Genomic DNA, 19,635 nt, shown 5'->3' with positions numbered 1-19,635 from the left:
CTTATATATAAGAAAATTTGTGGGTTTTAGTTTACTTATATGCTCAAATGTACAGCGACATTACATTTAGTGTGCCCTTATCTTGTTCTCTCCCTCTAAAAGCACATATTGTAGATAAAACTGAATTTGTAGCTCGTATTTATTAAAAATAAATTCTTATGCTAGTACAGTGACCACATGGAGCCCCTCTGAACCAGCGTTTAAATAAATATATGGATATTATATCTGCATAATTGTGCATGGGGTCTGTCTAGCGCTGGCATTTGTGCTGTGCATCTGGTATATTTTTCAGGTTATGCAATGAGTGCTCTGAAAGTATGTGTTAATGTTTTTTCTGCAGATTATTTTACTTCTACATTATATTTTGTAAATAACTGTTTGGAATGCCATTTTTAGAGAGAGAGCGTGTGTACTGTTTTCTTTCTTTTAAGCTCTTGAAAGAGGAGTAGCTGGTGCTTGGTGTGAGAATGGATGTGGGGATGAGTATGAGGAAGTGTATGGGTGTGGTAGGAAGTAAGTGAGACCTGGAAGAATGTGGTCTTCGAGAGAGAAGATGAGAAGGAAGCAGTGAAAACAATTTCGGTGCTTTCCCTCCATAAGGTCCATCCCCATCCTTCCTGGATTCTAGTGGAGCCTTCAGGATCATTTGCCCTCCACACTCCTCTCCCGTAACTATGATTTAATGAGGGTGTAAGCACTGTTTATATGTGCAGTGGGGTCAAGGAAAAGCTTCCAGCTTCTGGTGGGTGAAACTGACTGACTCTTATGGGCCAATATGGAAAACTACAATGGGCTGCAGCTTACCAACTCATTAATGGCAGATGTCTACTGCTGGAGTTAACTTCATTGTATAAATCCTTTTAACATATATCTCCACATATAACATATTAAAATGCAAAATAAAGATCCTATTACCTTGCAGCAATACAGATTTGTGTGCTGATGCAGGGCAAAGGTGAGAAACTACCCAGAGTGGCCAAGAGAGTCCCTGCTGTTTGCATTGATCCCGATCTTTCTTCCCCTTCTGACCTGCAAAGAGGTGGGATAAGGTGGGGTACAAATGCAACAAATAAATAAATGATATTAATATGCATTGTATGGTGTCTAGTGGCACCCTGTGATACGACCTCCTCTCCTCCCATTGACTAAAGCAAAATATGCCTGGTGTCTAGTGGCACCCATGACCCCTCACTTAGCCCCCCCCCCATACCTTAATGAAGCAGGAGTGATGACCAGTTGCTCTTGCCATCTTTGAAAATAGCAACTCTTACACCCAGTTCCTGCTGGGATGCACTGAATGTGGTCAGTCTTCCATATAAGGGAATTGTTTCCTTATTTGATAACATGGGAGGAGAAAATATAAATGTATAGAGAAAATGGCCCGGCACCTTGAGCGAGGGCCCTGGGAGTCTCGGGGTGGATCTGGGAGTCGCCCTGGAGAGGGCTGTGTGGATACGTAGAAGGACTACAAGTCCTCCACAGCACCTGCTGGGAGCACTGGGCACCTTGAGCGGAGGCCCTGAGTGGACCTGGCAGTCACCCAAGAGAAGGCTGTGAGGATATGCAGATGAGCTGCAAGTCCTCCACGGCACCTGATAGGCAGCCAGTAGGAGAGCTAGGCACCTCTCAGCCAAGGAAAGGCTTTCTAGGGGTTAGGCTGAAGCCAGCATTCCTCCCCCTGAGGATCACCTGATCTTAGCCAAAAAGCACCTAGAAGTCCTGGTAATATATAAAGGGTTTAGTCTGATGTATATTCAAAAATGTCTCTTCCGCGTCTGCCACAAAAAGCTTGGCATGGAGGAGCAGCCTAGCCTAGTGGTTAGAACACTGGTCTTGACTTGCAATCTTGAGCAAGTTACTTACTTAAACCTCCATTGCCTCAGGTGCAAACTTAGATTGTGAGCCCTACAGGGCCAAGGAAATACCCAGTGTACCTGAATGTAACTCACCTTGCGCTACTATTGAAAAAGGTGTGAACAAAATCCAAATAATGTGGTACCATCATGGTGCCCATGATTTGGAGATAGATATTACTCGTCATTATCATTTCTAGTTACTAACCTTTTAAAATGGATTATCAGGGCAACCACAACACTTAAGCGAATGGTTCTGTGTAAAATGAGGCTTCTAGTGTGTCAACGTGAAAAATCTCCAGCTGATTCCACACCGGCACAGTCATCTGATTAAACCAGCCCCTTTGGTGGCACTTAGTGCTGAGGTGTGGGAATGTGCTGTTGTTTTTTTTGGAAGTGGAGTTGTTTTGATAATGAGGAAGAGGAAGGCCAAGACAAAAGCTCAAGTAGAGGTAGAAGCTGGACTGTGTCGTTATTGACAATGAGCACTGTAGAGGTGTTGCACTGTATGCTTTGATCCCTGAAGAAGCCTTTTGTATGGGTGAAATGGGCCCTATTGGATCTACAAAGATAAGTACATTCTGAACTTTGATATGTGAAAAGTGTCTGGTTATGAATAAAGATATTTGAGTAATTTTTTGAAAAAAATTAATAAGGGTTTTTGGACCGATAAATGAGACTTGAACCATGCAAGTACTGACAGACATCATAATGAAATTTGGTCTGCAGTAATGGTTTCTGAGGTCCTTTTCCCTTTTTTATAAAATAGTATATATGTAAATATTTTGTCTAAGGATAGTCTAATTGTGAAGGATTACACTGTCAAAGAAGTCAAGACCTTATACAAATTGTTGTGTAAGCTTTCATGAACCCCCTAGATAGAACTTCCCCACTTCCCCTTGTGGACTCTTGTATTCTCTCCTCAGGACCTGCAGCTCCCTTACTAATTGGGTTACTGGATTCTTTGGTGGGAAGTCCCAATGAGGATAAGAAGATTCCTCTTCCAGAATTTGTCTCCATGCCTGTTATCTAGTCCTATTAAGGGAACTGGAGTTGTACCTCCAGATGTGACATAGTAAGAGTCTATCTTCCACTTGTTCACCACTGACCTGTTTCTTCAAGTATTTATGAATAAGGTTTTATTTTGTTTTTCCTAAGGGAACTGTTGTCAAGTTGGAGGAACATGAGAATAGACTTAAGCATATGGATGAGGCTATTAATATACTGGAATCATAGTACTTGTTCTGTCCTCTGACAGCCTCGCACTATTTTATAATGTGATCCTAAAATGTGTTTAATGCTTTTACTGTTATTCTCATTTCTAAGGACTTTCACTGCTGCGGTTCCCACTGCAAAGATACGTGAGGAATGCATTGTGTGTAATGTAGCTCACAGGCGATGCAGCCGCACTTGCCTATCTGTGCAAGACCTGTACTATTGGCTGTGCTGCTGCCTAGACTTCCTCTCTTTCTCAGCCAAGCTTGGCTCCTTTGTCTACCTGCTATCATTTCCTGGTCAATCTTACTATCTCTGTCCTGAGAGGTCAGCCAGGTACGACCTCTCTTTCTAATCGAAGGCTGTCCTCTAGGATCACCCCTTGCTACCCGATGGCAGGCTCTGTCCCCATTGGTCTATTTATCCCCTCCTCCCTGGGCCTGTGTGAGCCCTTCCTAGCCTCTCCCTCCATCCCTGCCATGAGGCATTCTCCATCTTGCTTCAGGCAGCACTTGTCCTGCTTCACTCCATGGAACAAATTTGTTTTTTACCTTGAATATATCTTCCTAATGAGATATTGCACCTTCCAGTCACCCAACTCTGAGATACTTCTACCTGCTCAACTATTTTCTCACCTCTGCAATAAAGCTGCCTCTCTTCAGATCTCTACCGCCAACCACTGATACAGCTCTCAGAATTACGGAGTCTCTGTGCCCTGGGGCCACACTTCTGAACATCTGACGGTGAGTAAATTGTCTATATGTTTATGCAATAAAGGAAACTTCAGAAAATAAGAGTCTTCAGGTGTGCGCTGGTGTGCCAAAGTTATACTCCAAGATATTGAGACTTTAAGTTAACAAGTCGTAAGAAGCTTGACAGTTCTGATTACATGAAACAACTGGTGTGTCCCATATTAAAGATATGTTGGCATTATTACATCATCAGGCAGAAATTTTTGATACTTCATTGAGATATAGGAACCTTAGGGGGTCTTTTCCTAAAGATTAGTACATGTTAATTTGCCACAGAACCCATTTTATTCCTATGGGCCCTGCTGCAGATAACGTGCTAATCTTTAGTAAAAGGCCCTTTTAGATTCCTTAATTTCCTCACAACTCACCTGTTGTCACCCTTAAATTAAGATATATTTGTTTGGCATTTTGAATTTTCCTGATGTGACTTCTATTTTTATTTCTAAATTGTATTATTTGCTGGCTAGACATTTCTAGAGGGGTGGGGAAGAAGATGGCTAGGATTTGTTAGAAATCTCTGGATTCTCTGCATGGTTCTCTACAGATAATATCCCTAATAAGGCCTCTCTTGTCACATTCCTTAAGGAGAATTATGAGATTAAAATACTGAAAACTTACTTTCAGAAGAAAAATGTATTTTTTTTGTGGGCACAGATTGTTTGTCTTTCTTATGCTTGGCACATTACTCAAGCTTTCCTACAGTTAAGGCCTTGGGGTCTTGGCTTATTAGCGCTCTCTGACAAGTGAATTTTTTGCTGAGTTCTAGTCAGGGATATCTCAACTCTTTACTCAAGGTTGTATAACCTGGCTGAATTCTCTCCCACTATCGACACAAGCTGCCTGTCGACTGTCCATTATTGACTCAAGCTTGCCATTAACAATGCTGTGTATGCAGGCCGCAAGTTTTCCATAACTTCTATTACCACATCAAACATTTCTACGGAAAGCACTGAGTTGGCAATATTTTCTTTCTGTGAAGCAGTCTCCACAGCCAGAGGCTACTTCTCTACTGTCATTTTTCTGCTTTGCCGCTTCTGCTTTCTTCTTTGTTGGGCCCTCATTTTAGGGGTTGACTACTTAAAATTTCCACGGACCAGTGCTAAATTTTACTGCGCATGCTATGAAATTCCCAGTGCTAATTGACCCTTTCACTTTGGGCAAGTTAACACAGGATTTCCTCGCCCTCCAAATTTTAGCAAAGACAAAGGGCTTGCCTCTTCAGTTGGATAGTAACACCCCAACCCCCAAAATGGTAAGGAACTTTCCTCAACAGGTATCATCGCACAAATGGCAAAAGAACTTCCCTAACTTCTCATGACCCCACCAGAAGATGTCTTAATGTTCTGGAGGAGCTGGATTTTCATGGGCAGGAGGAACATCAAAGCCATCCTGCTTTCATCCCTGTTATCGGTGAATGACACTTCATGGAGTGCTTCACTTCTTGATCTATGTCAGCAATACAAGCATACCTCTGTGTGATGATACAGTTTCTCCAGGATAATAAGGCATACTTTCAGAAAGGTGGTTTCTTATGCCATTGGGGGAGGAGGGTAATACAGGAATGCCCATTGCAAGGGGGGGGAGGGGCTCCTTTGCATACATAGGGTGATGTCTACTGGTGGTTGATTACTTTTGAAAGGGGATTTCTATCGGGGGGGGGGGGGGGGGGGGAGGTGGTAGGGAGATGGGAGATGGTTTTGAAGATGCTGAAGTAGAATTTGAAAGTGGACACTCCCTTTATTGGGGTTTACGAGAGAGCAGATCCTTCATGCCGACAGGAATTTTGGACATAAACCTTTTGTACCAAGGCCACAGCATTAAGGGATAATTGTCCATGCCTGCAATAACATTTTGTTACATAGTATAGTAAGGCCCTTACTTTTGAAGTTTATTTGTGATTTAGATGTCCAAAAACCAGCATTTAGACATCCATATTGCACAGACATCCTAATTCTGATTTATGGCCATCTAAAACTGAGGTACATGTTTATGGCAAGGGGTGTTCTGGGTGTGTTGGGCGGGACTAGGGAGGGGACAAAATATGAATGTCCAACAAATATGGATGTCCAACTCTGATTTCAGAAGGGGAAGGGGCATCTGTAAAAAGATAGATATTAGTATTTAGACCTGTACATCAAATCCAGGTTATAGAGAAAGGTGCTCCACTGGAGGGGTTAAAGGAAGTCACCTGCTTAATCCCCTAGTGGTTGCTGTCAAGAGATACTGGGCTCTGGGACAGCTTTTGGAACTTTGGACATTTAATTCATGTCTTACATACTGTCAAAGAAAGTACAGTAGATATTAGTACCTCAACCTGCACTACCCCAACTGTAAAGATCTCAAGTACAAAACTTATTATGAATCCAATTTCTCCTTCCTGGGCAGCCAACTCTGGAACGCTCTCCCTAGACCTATCCGAGCAATCCATGACCACCTACCATTCAGGAAAGCACTAAAAACCCATTTATTCAAGCAAGCCTACCCAAAGGACCCAGATTAATCTTATGAACCCATCTACCTTACATATACCGAAGAGAAAATGACATTGACCCAGACTCTATCTCCCACCTTACCTTCCTCTCTATCACCTATCTCTACCTACCCATCCATCCTATTACTACCCATCATTACTATGTTATACTTAATTTCCTACTTTACATAACAAAATTCTGTGTTACCTATTACTATGTAAGCCGCATTGAGCCTGCTTTTAGTGGGAAAGTGTGGGATACAAATGTAATAAATACATTTTTCTGTCCTGAAGGGCTTACAATCAAAGTTTGTATATGAATTGGTGAAAGATTAATTGACTGTCCAAGATCAAAAGGAGCTGCAATGGGGATTGAACCGGGGTCCTAGTTTGCAGCCTGCTGTTCTAACCATTAGGCTACTCCTCCACATGGATATCTGTGAGGCCATTTTATAGCATGGATGTTCCTTTGCCACCACAGTGTTCATGTCCCTTGTTTTGCCCCATACATAGTTTGGACGTTTTACTTTCAAAATGGATGTTTATGTTGGATGTAACCAGAATATGGACATCCATTTTTAATGTATTTTAGAGTAGGCCCCATGTCAGCAGATCCTGTTCTAAAATACTAGCACTATTAGTGATGTTCTGAGATGGACGTCCTTTCTAAAATGCTGTTCCACATCTCATTATAACATGCATATAAAAAAAATTCTCCGAGGACAAGCAGGCTGCTTGTTCTCACTGATGGGTGACGTCCACGGCAGCCCCTCCAATCGGAATCTTCACTAGCAAAGTCCTTTGCTAGCCCTCGCGCGCACCGCGCATGCGCGGCCGTCTTCCCGCCCGAAACCGGCTTGAGCCGGCCAGTCTTCTTTTGTCCGCACTCGGTACGGTCGTGTTTTCGCCGTGTCGAGCCCCGGAAAGTCGACCTCGCGCGTCCTTTGTCTTCGACGTGTTGTTTTTTCTTCGGAAAATCTTTCAAAATTGTTGGGAAGTGCTCCGGAAGCCCCCTCGGGTTTCGTTTCCCCCTTCCCGTATTTTCAGACTTTGCCCCGGTAAGTTTTCTTTCGTCGTCGGGGTAGGCCTCTTTTGAGATTTTTCTCCCTCAAAGTTTTGGTGCTCATTTTCGTCATTTCGGATTTTGATTTCGCCGGCGTGATTTTTCCGCCCATGACATCGAAGCCTTCCAGCGGCTTCAAGAAGTGCACCCAGTGCGCCCGGGTTATCTCGCTCACTGACAGGCACGCGTCGTGTCTTCAGTGTCTGGGGGCCGAGCACCGCCCTCAGGCCTGTAGTCTGTGTTCCCTTTTGCAAAAGCGGACTCAGGTAGCGAGATTGGCCCAGTGGAACGTTTTGTTCTCGGGCTCTTCGTCGGCATCGGCACCGGGGGTATCGAGTGCATCGACGTCTTCAGCGTCCAGAGCTTCATCCTCGGCCGCCAGTGCATCGAGTGCATCGAGGCATCGGCCCTCTGCATCGGCGCCGAGACATCGGATAGCTGCATCGACGTCGGTGGTACCGGGACCTCGTCTGCTGATGTCGTCGGACAGTGGTGCATCGTCGGGAGTGCAGGTGAGGGCTGTCCATTCCCCTGCTGGTGGCGGTGAGCCTTCGGGTGGGTCTCCCCCTACCCTGAGGGCTCCTGCGGTACAGCCCCCCCGAGACCGACCTCCTTCGGCCTCGGCCCCGAGGAAGCGACGGCTGGATTCTACGTCCTCCTCGTCGGTACCGGGAAGCTCCGGTGACATGCTTCGTTCCAAGAAATCGAAGAAGCATCGTCACCGGTCCCCTTCCCGTGTCGGTACCGAGAGCTCTGGGTCGCCGAGGGAGTCGGCACCCAGTAGGCATCGGCACCGAGAGGACCGCTCACCCTCTGTTCAGGAGGTGTCGATGCGCTCCACTCTGGACAGCCCGGAACAGCCTCCACGCCCGGAACAGGTTCTGACGTCGACGCCTGCATCGACTTCCATGCCTTTCTCCGCAGCCGCTCTGAACGAGAGCCTCCGGGCCGTTCTCCCAGAGATCCTGGGAGAGCTGTTGCGCCCTACCCCTCCGGTACCGGCGGTGCTTGCGCCGCCGGTACCGTCGAGCGTGGCGCCGGCTGGTCCATCGCCCGAGGTGAGGTCCCCGGCGTCGGTGCCGCGTGCGGTGCCGGCTGCCGTCGCCTCCCAGGAAGGCTCCCCGACTACGTCGGCGGAGGGAGCTTCGCCGATGCTGGCGAGGGAGTCTACCTCTCGACGCCCCCATCGTGGACGTGGCTCCACGGAGTCGAGTCGGGCACGGTTGCAGGCACAGGTCCGTGAACTTGTGTCTGACACCGAGGGTGAGGCCTCGTGGGAAGAGGAAGAGGACTCCAGATATTTCTCTGACGAGGAGTCTGAGGGTCTTCCTTCCGATCCCACTCCCTCTCCTGAAAGACAGCTTTCTCCTCCTGAGAGTCTGTCTTTCGCTTCCTTTGTCCGGGAGATGTCTACGGCCATCCCCTTCCCGGTGGTTGTGGAGGACGAGCCCAGGGCTGAAATGTTTGAGCTCCTGGACTATCCTTCTCCACCTAAGGAAGCGTCCACTGTTCCCTTGCACCATGTCCTAAAAAAGACATTGCTTGCGAACTGGACAAAACCCTTAACTAATCCCCACATCCCCAAGAAGATCGAGTCCCAGTACCGGATCCATGGGGACCCAGATCTGATGTGCACTCAGTTGCCTCATGATTCTGGAGTTGTGGATCTGGCCCTAAAGAAGGCTAAGAGTTCTAGGGAGAATGCTTCGGCACCCCCGGGCAAGGACTCTAGAACCTTAGACTCCTTTGGGAGGAAGGCCTACCATTCTTCTATGCTCGTGGCCAAAATTCAGTCTTACCAGCTCTACACGAGCATACACATGCGGAACAATGTGCGGCAGTTGGCGGGCTTGGTTGATGCTCTCCCCCCTGAGCAAGCCAAGCCTTTTCAGGAGGTGGTCAGGCAGCTGAAGGCGTGCAGAAAATTCCTGGCCAGAGGGGTGTATGACACCTTTGATGTTGCGTCCAGGGCCGCTGCTCAAGGTGTGGTGATGCGCAGGCTCTCATGGCTGCGTGCCTCCGACCTGGAGAATAGAATCCAGCAGCGGATTGCGGACTCGCCTTGCCGTGCGGATAACATTTTTGGAGAGAAAGTCGAGCAGGTGGTAGAGCAGCTCCACCAGCGGGACACCGCATTCGACAAGTTCTCCCGCCGGCAGCCTTCAGCCTCTACCTCTACAGGTAGAAGATTTTTTGGGGGAAGGAAGACTGTTCCCTACTCTTCTGGCAAGCGTAGGTACAATCCTCCTTCTCGACAGCCTGCGGCCCAGGCTAAGCCCCAGCGCGCTCGCTCTCGTCAGCAGCGTGCGACTCAGCAAGGCCCCTCGGCTCCCCAGCAAAAGCAAGGGGCGAGCTTTTGACTGGCTCCAGCAGAGCATAGCCGACATCCAAGTGTCAGTGCCGGGCGACCTGCCAGTCGGAGGGAGGTTGAAAGCTTTTCACCAAAGGTGGCCTCTCATAACCTCCGATCAGTGGGTTCTCCAAATAGTCCGGCAAGGATACACCCTCAATTTGGCCTCGAAACCTCCAAATTGTCCACCAGGAGCTCAGTCTTACAGCTTCCAGCACAAGCAGGTACTTGCAGAGGAACTCTCCGCCCTTCTCAGCGCCAATGCGGTCGAGCCCGTGCCATCCGGGCAAGAAGGGCTGGGATTCTATTCCAGGTACTTCCTTGTGGAAAAGAAAACAGGGGGGATGCGTCCCATCCTAGACCTAAGGGCCCTGAACAAATATCTGGTCAAAGAAAAGTTCAGGATGCTTTCCCTGGGCACCCTACTTCCCATGATTCAGGAAAACGATTGGCTATGCTCTCTGGACTTGAAGGATGCCTACACACACATCCCGATACTGCCAGCTCACAGACAGTATCTGCGATTTCAGCTGGGCACACGTCACTTCCAGTACTGTGTGCTACCCTTTGGGCTCGCCTCTGCGCCCAGGGTGTTCACAAAGTGCTTGGCTGTAGTAGCAGCAGCACTTCGCAGGCTGGGAGTGCACGTGTTCCCATATCTCGACGATTGGCTGGTGAAGAACACGTCCGAGGCAGGAGCCCTGCAGTCCATGCAGATGACTATTCGCCTCCTGGAGCTACTGGGGTTTGTGATAAATTACCCAAAGTCCCATCTTCTCCCGGCACAGAGACTCGAATTCATAGGAGCTCTGCTGGATTCTCGGACGGCTCGCGCCTATCTCCCAGAGGCGAGAGCCAACAACTTGTTGTCCCTCGTCTCGCGGGTGCGAGCGTCCCAGCAGATCACAGCTCGGCAGATGTTGAGATTGCTGGGCCACATGGCCTCCACAGTTCATGTGACTCCCATGGCCCGCCTTCACATGAGATCGGCCCAATGGACCCTAGCTTCCCAGTGGTTTCAGGCTGCTGGGGATCTAGAAGACGTGATCCACCTGTCCACGAGTTTTCTCGAATCCCTGTATTGGTGGACGATTTGGTCCAATTTGACTCTGGGACGTCCTTTCCAAATTCCTCAGCCACAAAAAGTGCTGACCACGGATGCGTCTCTCCTGGGATGGGGAGCTCATGTCGATGGGCTCCACACCCAAGGAAGCTGGTCCCTCCAGGAACGCGATCTACAGATCAATCTTCTGGAGTTGCGAGCGATCTGGAACGCTCTGAAGGCTTTCAGAGATCGGCTGTCCCACCAAATTATCCAAATTCAGACAGACAACCAGGTTGCCATGTACTACGTCAACAAGCAGGGGGGCACCGGTTCTCGCCCCCTGTGTCAGGAAGCCATCAGCATGTGGCTCTGGGCTCGCCGTCACGGCATGGTGCTCCAAGCCACATATCTGGCAGGCGTAAACAACAGTCTGGCCGACAGACTGAGCAGGATTATGCAACCTCACGAGTGGTCGCTCAACTCCCGAGTGGTGCGCCAGATCTTCCAAGCGTGGGGCACCCCCTTGGTGGATCTCTTCGCATCTCGAGCAAACCACAAAGTCCCTCAGTTCTGTTCCAGGCTTCAGGCCCACGGCAGACTGGCATCGGATGCCTTCCTCCTGGATTGGGGGGAGGGCCTGCTGTATGCTTATCCTCCCATTCCTCTGGTGGGGAAGACTTTGTTGAAATTCAAGCAAGACCGAGGCACCATGATTCTGATTGCTCCTTTTTGGCCGCGTCAGATCTGGTTCCCTCTTCTTCTGGAGTTTTCCTCCGAAGAACCGTGGAGATTGGAGTGTTTTCCGACCCTCATCACGCAGGACGAAGGGGCTCTTCTGCATCCCAGCCTCCGGTCCCTGGCTCTCACGGCCTGGATGTTGAGAGCGTAGACTTTGCCTCTTTGGGTCTGTCAGAGGGTGTCTCCCGCATCTTGCTTGCTTCCAGGAAAGATTCCACTAAGAGGAGTTATTTCTTTCTATGGAGGAGGTTTGCCGTCTGGTGTGACAGCAAGGCCCTAGATCCTCGCTCTTGTCCTACACAGACCCTGCTTGAATACCTTCTGCACTTGTCTGAGTCTGGTCTCAAGACCAACTCTGTAAGGGTTCACCTTAGTGCAATCAGTGCATACCATTACCATGTGGAAGGTAAGCCGATCTCGGGACAGCCTTTAGTTGTTCGCTTCATGAGAGGTTTGCTTTTGTCAAAGCCCCCTGTCAAGCCTCCTACAGTGTCATGGGATCTCAATGTCGTTCTCACCCAGCTGATGAAACCTCCTTTTGAGCCACTGAACTCCTGCCATCTGAAGTACTTGACCTGGAAGGTCATTTTCTTGGTGGCAGTTACTTCAGCTCGTAGAGTCAGTGAGCTTCAGGCCCTGGTAGCCCAGGCCCCTTACACCAAATTTCATCATAACAGAGTAGTCCTCCGCACTCACCCTAAGTTCTTGCCAAAGGTCGTGTCGGAGTTCCATCTGAACCAGTCAATTGTCTTGCCAACATTCTTTCCCCGTCCTCATTCCTGCCCTGCTGAACGTCAGCTGCACACATTGGACTGCAAGAGAGCATTGGCCTTCTATCTGGAGCGGACACAGTCCAACAGACAGTCCGCCCAATTGTTTGTTTCTTTTGATCCCAATAGGAGGGGAGTGGCTGTGGGGAAACGCACCATATCCAATTGGCTAGCAGATTGCATTTCCTTCACTTACGCCCAGGTGGGGCTGGCTCTTGAGGGTCATGTCACGGCTCATAATGTTAGAGCCATGGCTGCGTCGGTAGCCCACTTGAAGTCAGCCTCCATTGAAGAAATTTGCAAAGCTGCGACGTGGTCTTCGGTCCACACATTCACATCTCATTACTGCCTGCAGCAGGATACCCGACGCGACAGTCGGTTCGGGCAGTCAGTTCTTCAGAACCTGTTTGGGCTTTAGGATCCAACTCCACCCCCCGAGGGCCCTGTTTGTTCTGTTCCAGGCTGCACTCTCAGTTAGTTGGTAAATTTTTTAGGTCAATCTCAGTTATGTCCTCGCCGTTGCGAGGCCCAATTGACCATGGTTGTTGTTTTGAGTGAGCCTGGGGGCTAGGGATACCCCATCAGTGAGAACAAGCAGCCTGCTTGTCCTCGGAGAAAGCGAATGCTACATACCTGTAGAAGGTATTCTCCGAGGACAGCAGGCTGATTGTTCTCACAAACCCGCCCGCCTCCCCTTTGGAGTTGTGTCTTCCCTTCTCTTGTTTTGCTACATATGAGACTGGCCGGCTCAAGCCGGTTTCGGGCGGGAAGACGGCCGCGCATGCGCGGTGTGCGCGCGCGAGGGCTAGCAAAGGACTTTGCTAGTGAAGATTCCGATTGGAGGGGCTGCCGTGGACGTCACCCATCAGTGAGAACAATCAGCCTGCTGTCCTCGGAGAATACCTTCTACAGGTATGTAGCATTCGCTTTATCCAAGCACATGGTAAAAAAACAAATTTTATTGCATAGACCCCACAATGTTCCTTTTTGTAAATACAATCCTTGATAGGATTTATCTCCATATCCCTTATAAGATCATTTTCCTTTCTTATTATTTATTTATTTATTTTGTAAGAAAATACTTAATTTACGGTGGACAATCACTTCTCACAGACAAAATTCATTTCTCAGACTAAATCTATTACATTCCCTTTGGTTATAACTGACAGAAATGTGCTTGCAATAAATACATGGAAGATTTAAAGAGTTTATGGCACCTTTTGGGGAGGTATCAGCATCTGTCTTGATTTCCCTCCCCTTCCCCCTCTTTCCTGTTCTTTCCATCCTCTTCATTTCATTCTCTATTTTAGTCATCCCCTTTCTTACTTTTTGGTGTGTAAACCAGTCTGCTAATGTACTTTGAAGGATGATATAACAAGAAACTAATAAACATAAACATGTCATAATCTATGTGCTAACACTCCCTGTCCAAATATATGCATCATGTCATGGTGTGTAATTTTACACTGGCTGGTCAGTATTAATAGGTCGATTAAACATATATGTGACCACATATTTGTGGGAATGATTTTATAAAATGACCACCTAAAAGCTGAATAAACAGCCATTGGCCTAGTGGCTCAGGTGGCCTTTGTGTGTTAGAAAGACCAGTGTAAGGCTGCACTAAGGCCACTTTTTACTATTGTTTGGTGCAAGGGCCCCTTAAATTTATAGTTTTGCCATCCACGTGGGTAAGAGTACACTTATGTATGTGAACGACAGTAGTGCACCTAAGTGCTATTGTATAACTATGTGCTAAAATGGCATAGTGCGTGATTGTTAGAGTGGCATTCACAGGTTGGGCTGACTCTTCCAGAATACTGTAATTTATGTGCATGAATGTTGCATTTAGGTTCTAACATTTACACTAGTGCTTCTCAACCCAGTCCTTGGGGCACACCCAGCCAGTCCACTGGATATCCACAATGAATATGCATGAGACAGATTTGCATGCACTGCCTCCTTGAATATGCATTGTGGATATCCTGAAAACCTGACCATCTGGGTGTGCCCCGAGTACTGGGTTGAGAAGCACCAATTTACATAAGCTCTAGCCCTGTCAGAAATGTTTTTGCCTTAATTTTGGTGCATTGATCTGGGTTTACATTAGGATTCTATCAGAACACTTGAGTGTGTAAGCATTCTTGTAGAGTATGCGCACTCTTCACGCTGCCTAGGTGGTTTCCACCCTGTTTCAGAATTGCCTCCTTAGTGGTTGAATTCAGGACCCATGATTGTGGGGTGCTGGAAGGAGGTGGGCTTTGTGCCCCTTGGCTAAGGCAGGGCAGGTCTTAAACAGGGGTGGCTGCACAGGGCCTTACATCCTGTTGGCGGAAGCAGTCCTGCAGCCATGGCCTTGTAGTCAGTGGTGCCTTCCATGGGCTTCTGCAATTCCCCCTCCCCTTGCACATGCTAAAAAAAAACAGCATGCGTGGGCTCCCCCGCATATGCTCATTTTCATAAAACCTGAGTCAGAGGGGAGGGCTGGTGGTACAGCATGGCGAGGCAAATTCTCGTTCCTGGACAGCGCAGGGGGCTCCACCAAACTGGTCTGCACTTGGCCTCACAACCACTGAGGCCAGCCCTGAGTTCAGGACTGACATTGTAGTGATTAGTTATGGTGTGATGTGGTTGGATTAAAAAAAAGTAGGGGAAAATATCCAGGGATATTTGCGAATTAAGGCCTATGGTGCCAGATCCCAGCCCTGGATACAACTGAGCTGGAAGTACAAAGCAGCCAAAGGATACTGTATGGTAAATAAAAGAATTGACTAGCTGAGCAAGGATTAAAAGTTATACTGCTGTTTTTATGCACATGCATAGTAGTGTGTGAAAATGAAAACTGATTCGGTGCTCAGTTGATCTGATTAATTATCAGTGGATTTTTACCCTTAGGCACTGTTTAAGAGGACAGTGGTGGAAATAGCAGGCCAATAGTGATCCCATTCCTTCTAGTCATTTTTTTAATTTCAATAAGAACATTGATGGAGAAAATTGTGTGTAAAATAAAACAGAAATAAGGTGTACAGATAATTGGAGTCTAAAATATGCAGGGGATTCGAAGGACAGATCTTTGGTGTTTTTGAAGCGCTTACTCATATTTCCTTGTTTTCTAGTCTTTGGATCCTAAGCTATATTTTCCATGCTAGTAAGAGAAAAATTGTCCCTCATTTTCATTTCCCCTTTGAGCCATGCCCTAGATAAGAATAAAGCTGGAATGACTAGATGCATCCACTTTTACACATTTGAACAATAGGATAATAAAATTCTATTATCTACAATTCAGTTTTATCCTGGTCAGCAGCTGGCAGGTTTGGTTTCTGTTTCTGTAATATAGAGACTGTCCCATTTCCAGTAATGACCCAGCTTAGGTTTCATTTTCTGCCCCGCTACTATTTTTCCTTTCCACCTTTTCTTCCTTAAACTTCATGTTGTCATAGCAGGATCTTCATAATATGTAAGATTTTATCACCTTAAGCCATTTTGTGGGTGAATATCAAGGTAACCATTTAAATAATTTATGTTTCAAAAAAGCAGTCATTACAATAAGTACATAAATAATGCCACACTGGGAAAAGACCAAGGGTCCATTGAGTCCAGCATCCTGTCCCCGACAGCGGCCCATCCAGGCCAAGGCACCTGGCAAGCTTCCCAAACGTGCAAACAATTCTATACATGTTATTCCTGGAATTGTGGATTTTTCCCAAGTCCATTTAGTAGTGGTTTATGGACTTGTCCTTTAGGAAACCGTCTAACCCCTTTTTAAACTCAGCTAAGCTAACCGCCTTCACCACGTCCTGTTTCTCTTCCTCAGGGTTGTGACTTGTCAGATTTTAATGATCCATACCAGCAGTGACAAAAAATACTACTTCTAAAATTGTCTACTTCAATCATTACAGCAATAAGTGTGAAGTGGATCTTGGGAGACTAGGGCTTCCACGTATGATTTTTGTCATGCTCCTCTCCTGGTTCAGGAAACCACCGAGTCCTGCAGCATTCTGTGCCTAGAGTCTTTACTTCCTGGTTGCTGCACTTCTCTTTTATAGCCCTAGATGGGGTGCTGACAGATGACCTCACTTCCTGCTTAAGGGATATTTAAGGAAGTGCTCTACACTCCACTATGCTTTGGCAATCTGCTTCTAGAGTTGTGCTTTTCCAGTGTTTGTTGCCTGACTAGTTCCTGCTTCCAGCCCTGCTTGCTCTAGCTACTCCCTGGCCTTGACTCCCATCAGGCCAGCCCCCAAGGGCTCTTTTAAGAGCCAACCTCTAGACCGCCCCTGTTGTGTGCCAGCCAGTCTGCTATTCACCTGTTTAGACCTACACTTCAGCCAGACCGGGTTAGGTCCTAACGCCCTTCAGCTTCTGGATTCTGCCATGCGGTCCAATCAGCAACTGTCTACGAGGGCCTGCGTGGCACTTATGCCACAAAGGTAGTGCCAACCTCGTCACAGCCCAAGGGCTCACTGTCCCCAACCATGACAACTAAGGACTTCAGAATAAAACTCCATTTCATATTCCTATCCCTTTTCAAAGAATTGCAGTTCCATGCTGTACACAGAAAATTGGCCAACTTGGCATTGTAAAAAGTACAGTGGAACCCCAGTATAATGTGCACTGCAATAACATGAATCCACATATAACAGGATTATGTCTTGGCTCCCCTTTTTTTTAATATACATCTCCTTTTGCAACAGATCAAGTGTTGGTTCAATTTACCCTGCTGTAATGCGACCCTGCGCTTAACGCAATGATATTTTATGGATCCTAATCATAATGTTTATCGGGATTCCACTGTATGTACAAAAAAACATGTTTCTGAATATCTGCTCTTGTTACTTGGAATTCAGATTCCAGAGGAAAAATTCATTCAGACTTCCACATTAACCACCCAGTACCACTGTTTACTGACCTACATAACCTTTTCCTCTGCTGAGAGAATTCAGTCATCCTGGAATTGCTTGTTTTTATATTCTGGAGTGGTCTCTTGGGGATTGTAAGAAGCATTTTAATGCAGTGTTCTTCCAGTTTTGTGGATCTCCCATATGGTTTAATTACCTGAGCTTACTTGCCCTCTCTTCCTCCTATGAGAATTAAGTCTCCGTTTTCATTAAAAAAAACATTTGTTCAAAGCAATTTATATGAATTAAAGACATTTTACCCACATTCATCAGCTATCTGAAAATTACTTTCTGTTGTTCCACACTGCAGTCCCTTCTATCCACGTTAAGGGGCGGTGTTCCTGGATGCATGTTTTTTTAAAGGAGAAAAAGCATGCAGGTAGATGGTATTTGCCAAATGTATATGTACACTTTCCCAGCAAAACTCTATGTAAAGAAAGTCAGATGCAAGTGGTCACATATACTTTGTACCCCTCGTAGGTTTCAAAGTGTAGGTACATGCATCATTTTGAAAATTGGTGCAAAAGGTCCTTGATTAAAAAAATATATGCAGGGCCTTTGTCTCGGTACATAGAATTACAAAATTGCCCACTCGCTGTTGTGATGTCATCTATGTTTCTTCTCAGACAAGCAGGGGAGATGCAGGCACAGTCCATGGTGATGTCATCTGACAGATCTGCTGTCTATGGAGATTGGAGAACTTCATTTTCTCCATTAAGGAATCCTAACTTTAACTGGATGGGATGGACTGAGAGTCTTCCAGAATGTGTATTCCATTGTGACCTTTCTTCAGTGTATTGCGCATCAAAGAGAAGCCTTTTCTTTTGGTGTGAGAAGTAAATTAAAAGTTGTGTTTTCATTTACTATTAGGTTTCTTAATTTTAATGTACCTTGTATCCAATCTGGAAAACCCAGGATCTCATCTGTACTGCTTAAAGTGTTGAATCCAAAGACGGTAATGTTTTAGGAGACTATGAGGCATATTTTCAAAGCAGTTAGACTTACAAAGTTACGTGGAGGCGTATTTTCAAAGACTTACAATGTTATATGGTAACCTATGGAACTTTGTAAGTCCAAGTGCTTTCAAAACGAGCCCCTTTGTGTCTGCAATATATATATATTTTTTCATTTAATGGAGTGGTCTTCCTTTAAAGAATGCTCACAGGATGGTATTAAATGCCAGCCATTGTACAGTTTCTGGTACAGCATACCCTTTTACATACATAGTATAATCTATGACAGTTCTGACTGCATAAAATTCCCTTTCAGATTTACCAAAACAGCCCCACTTAAGTGGTTTTGCCTGTTGTTCACTTAGGGCTGTGTTGCATTTGCCTGAAGATTAAATCAGTATTCAGGTTTTAGGGTAGGTTACATTTTACTTGATAAACTACTTCGGGAGAACATCAAAGCGGATTACAATTAATAATACTAAACTAAGACCATTGTCTGAATGGAACTCCTACCATTAAAAGAAAAGAAAAAATAAAAGTACTGCTGAGTTACCATGCCTCCAGGTCCCAGTATATAAGTCCAGACACACTGCCAAAACTACAATATACCAAAAACATCAGATTAAAAATCCATATTAAAAGCTTCTCAAAAAAGATGTGCCTTTAATAGCTTTTTAAAGGTAGTAAGGAAGCTTCCATCTGCAAAGAGACCAACAACTGGTTCCAGAGCATAACCCCTACCACATTAAGCGTTGAATTTCACAGTGAAACCAGAGAAACTTGGAGACGAGATGGCACCTCCAGCTGATGCTACTGAGCCGAGGGTATCAAAAAACCACACTAAGTAAAGAGGCGAGCCAGTCTGAAGAATTTTATATATTGGCACCAATGTATATATTTTTTAATGGAAAATTGTATTTGCTTATAACACTATCCATACAAACAAATAAAAACAAATAGTTTACAGATTGTATCTCAATTAGTGAGTATGTATAGTGTCCTGAGATTAATAATCACTCCATTCTGCTGTCTCATTCCCCCACCACCACCATCCAGGAGTGCTATAAATACTAATCCCATTTATTCACTCTTAGGGCATGCAGAGTAGCACGCATTCAGTAAGACATGTCCATCCACTCAGTTACCACTATTATAATCTTCCTTTTGGGTCTTCCAAGTTTAATAGATTGCCTATATCTTCTGAAATTTAGTTAGGTGGTATCTCCGCAAGGCTGTGAGTTTGGTCATTTGCTAAACATAGTCCAGTGTTTTGTAACTCTCTGATCATAGTAGGTGTCGAGGGCTGTTTCTTAAAATTTAAGAGGCAAAAATTGGCCCGCTTGGATGTCACCGTCTGAAGTACAGATGTCCAGAAGGGTTGCATCCTTGGGCAGGTCCACCATACATGATACATATTGCCTGAGATACCACACTCTCTCCAACTTTTCCCAGTGCCATGATTATATATTTTTAAAAATCTCCTTTGTGTGTAGTACCATCTGTACATAATTTTGTAACTATTTTCAAT

At 46.0% G+C, this 19,635-nt stretch overlaps 1 long non-coding RNA gene across 1 annotated transcript in view; it reads left to right on the top strand.

The window, feature by feature from the left end:
* The window catches only part of LOC115482043, a 47,060-nt gene that overhangs the window by 728 nt on the left and 26,697 nt on the right, over positions 1-19,635 (top strand). The gene's annotated exons all lie outside the window — the stretch shown is intronic.

This window comes from Microcaecilia unicolor, chromosome 12 (genome assembly GCF_901765095.1).
Source record: "Microcaecilia unicolor chromosome 12, aMicUni1.1, whole genome shotgun sequence".
NCBI classification, from domain to species: Eukaryota; Metazoa; Chordata; class Amphibia; order Gymnophiona; family Siphonopidae; genus Microcaecilia; species Microcaecilia unicolor.
This window is presented reverse-complemented; position numbering and strand designations above follow the sequence as displayed.